The following is a 3,967-nucleotide window of genomic DNA, read 5'->3' on the forward strand; positions in this document are numbered from 1 at the left end:
GAGTGACGAGCAATACGGTAGACATTGGTACAGAGATAGTGGTTGCTCTAGTCACATGACAGGTCGAAAGGAAAATCAATGATATTATTGAAGTTTAAACAATGCTTGTGTTGTGAAGTTTGGGTAACAATAAATGCAAAGTCAAAGGCTATGGGAAGAACACCAATGACAAGTTTACAGGCAATCGAGTGGCTTATGTTGAAGGACTTCAACATAACTTGATAAATGTTTCGCGACTTGTTGTGGGCACTGGTAATAAAGTTTTCTTTGATGAGGAAGGAAGTGTTATTTCAAACAAAGAATCCAAAGAGGTTCTGCTCACGTCAAAAAGGAAAGGAGATATGTTCACTCTCGATATCAAGCCTATAGTTAGCGTACCCTCTATTTGTCTACTTTTAAAGGCATAGTCTGATATGAGCTGGCTGTGGCATCGAAGATTGTCTCATCTGAATTTCATAAATATGAACAAATTGATGGTAAATGATCATTTTCGAGGCTTACCTATTTTAAATTTTGATAATGATTGGTTATGTACAACATGTGAACTGGGCAAGCAACATCGACATGCTCATCCAATTACTATCGATTCAAAGATCATCAAACCAATGGAAGTACTTCACATTGACCTTTATAGACCTTTGACTGTTGAGACTCTCAACAAGAAGATGTACATCTTTTGGATTTTATGTACTCTATTAGTCCTATGGTGCACATATAACCCTAATGCTTTGGATCTAAGTTTTCTCTAGTTATACATGCAACAAAAAACTTATCTAAAGCATGAAGCCTACAACTAGCATACAATTTGATATTTGAATCATAAAACTAGTAGGAAGATTACCTCTTTGTTGTATCTTGTTGTATTTGGCCTATTTGAGCTTAGCATCTCAAGTATGATGCCTCTAATAAGTCACAAACACCACTAACAACTTAGATGACTTGACAGAGAGGTTCCAATGCACTAAAATCGGCTATAGTATCTCCAAGATAACTAGTGTCAATTTTAGGCTAAGGGGTGTCATATATATATATATATATATATATATATATATATATATATATAGTGTAAGATGTTGGATTAATGTCTAAGTCCATAACTATATTTGGTATGTACTTGACCCGACCCGACATGGTCCATTTGGGTTGCACTTCACCGACACAATTTTTATGGATAGTCATTTGAGAATAGTATATTTATGATTTATATTAATATATTATAAGTTCTAATATATTAATATATAATCATATTATTTAATTAGTATTGATCAAGAATTAATTTATAATTAATTAAGTGATCAAAATGAACTAATCAGCCCAAATGCTTGATATGGGCTTGTTGGATGGTTTATAGGCTAGAAACCCTAATTAGGGTTTAGAAAACCCTAATTTTGGGGTTTGTTGGTTTGGGCCTATTGGGACCCACATTTGGACCAATGGACTGAAGTTATAACCCATGACGATTTTATTGTATGATGGCTTAGTGGAATCATGGACTTAATAGGTTAAGCCCTTAATGGGTTAAGTGAGAAACACTTAACCTTAATCATCATTTTATATGGAAACCCTAGTTTCTACTTGGGTCGTGTATTGAGCCTTTTATTGGGCTTTGGTGATTGGGCCATTGATGAACCATCCAAGAGCAGTCATGTTGACTAGAATATTTAGATGGGCTTTAGGGTAAGGCCTGTGAGAGGGTTGGGCCCAATTTGGAAAATTGGGCCATGGTTGGGCCATTGGAGGACTTTTTGTGAACCCATTTGGTATTAGGCCTTGGTGGGCCCATTGGGCTTGGATTATTTATGGACCGGATTGGTGGACCATATTTAGACCTAATAATGTGAAGGTTTGTCTTATATCCCAATAGGGTTATTTGTGGGTTTCGCTTAGTGATAGAAGCCGGAGTGTACCAGCAGCATTTATAGGATCTGTTCGCCATCCGAGGTGAGTCTTCTCACTATACTTAACCTAGTGTGGTAACAGAGTTATGTGACAGAGTACTATAGAGTTATATGCCAGTGTATTTGTATGTTATTTATGTGTTGTGATTTATTATGATATGTGATATGCATGATTCAGAGTTACAGAGTTGGAACTTTCGGGTCCCTAGAGTTAGGGCCAGAGGGCCCACAGAGAGTTGGGGCTAGAGGGCCCCACTGAGACACATTGACCAGAGGATCGACAGAGTTTTAGCCTCGAGTGACTATTATGTGTTAGAGTGGTATTTTGGGGAACTCACTAAGCTTCGTGCTTATCGTGTTATGTGTTATGTGTTTCAGGTACTTCTCAGGATCACGGGAAGGCGACGGCTCGATTGTACACACAAGATGAAGAGTTATGTTTTGGAGGATCCTGGATTATTAATCAAACAGTTATGGATTTTTGTTTTGTTAATTTGATAATTGTGGATTTTCGTGTAATGTATTATGAGAATTTTGTGATTTAACAATGAAAAATTTATATGAAAATTTTCGGTGTTACAGTATATCAATAAGGATCTTTTTAGTTTTTCACACAAGGTTATCTATGTATCCTAAAATACCCCTATGGTATTTTAATTTCTTGTTTGATTCTTAACTTCTGTGTATGATTCTGGGATTAATGTGAGTCTTTTGGTATTCCAAAATACTCCCATAGTATTTTAAACTTTATGTTTGGCTCTAGCATTCCTAGTTGGTATGTTTCAGACTCGTTGCAACACCACTATCACTCCCAAGCACTCGTTCATCGCATCTCGAATAAATGTAGTTGATCAGGTTACATTTATTCCAGCTTACGATTACATAACTGCCCAGGTTTGACGGTAATGCTCAACATCCGAAGACTTTTATTCTTGTTCTTCTTGTGATACTTGTGTTTGAGTGTTTAGATTCTGGATGTTCTTATACTTTGGTAAAATATGGTTATATTTTAAAGTATAATTCTTGGTCAGAGTGATTTATACCTATGTATTTATAGGCTGTATATCTTTTATGAATTGATATACTTAGCTCAATATAAACAATTCTCTGATACCAATCTGTCACACCCCAAAACCGAAATGGCGGAAACGTTCTGGGGTGGATGACGTCATGTCAAGTATCACAACATATGCACTATAGTAATCAAAGTACAAAAACCATTGCATTAATAGTAATAGTTTTACATAAGTTACATTACATAGAGACATCAAAGTAATACAAGTAATAATATAGGTGCAGCTTGGTACTAGGCTGTCTCCACAAAAGCTCCTGGGATGTACCTGTCTATTGCTTATCTGAGAATACAAGTTATTTTGAAAGTGAGTATCATCATTTTTATAAATGCTGGTGAGTTCATAAGTATTTAGTGTCATTTGTGTAAGTAAGCATTTTATTCAAAATAAATTTATAAAAGTAGTAGTTTAGAATCAATGGTGTATTAGAGTCCTTTCCAAAAAATCCTATATTTTCTAAATAAAAGCAGTCTTCTACCAAGACTCAACAGAGTTATGTTTTAAAGATTAACTTTCCCTGAAATACTATCATTACCAAAATACGGGGAGATCCGTGTCTTGAAGATGCATCTTGTATTCTGAGTACTAATAGAGGCGCTGGAGAAATGATAAGGACTCGCGTATGAACTGACTCCTGTGGAATTCTCGTACTAGAAAGAGTTAATAGAGCTTCCTAACTATTCCTATAATAGTTACTAGTGTCTCTGATCTATGAGTGACGAGTGGGAGGATGCCCTTGCTACCCAAGGGAAATGAACTGATTGATGTAAACCTTTATGTCTATACATGTATACATGATATATAATTAATGATTAAACAACCTTCGGACGGATATCCGATCCCACCAGACCACATCCAAATGAGGAAACGAAAATAGGGAGAACTAGCCTTCCTAAGTCCTTTAAACATTATTTATATAAGTATACAAGTACAGGCATTCATTTAACGAAGTAGAAGCACTTAACGAAGTAATAGCATTTAAAGAAGTAGAAACAT

Source organism: Lactuca serriola, chromosome 2, assembly GCF_051521515.1.
Source record: "Lactuca serriola cultivar US96UC23 chromosome 2, Lser_US96UC23_V15, whole genome shotgun sequence".
Lineage (NCBI taxonomy): Eukaryota > Viridiplantae > Streptophyta > Magnoliopsida > Asterales > Asteraceae > Lactuca > Lactuca serriola.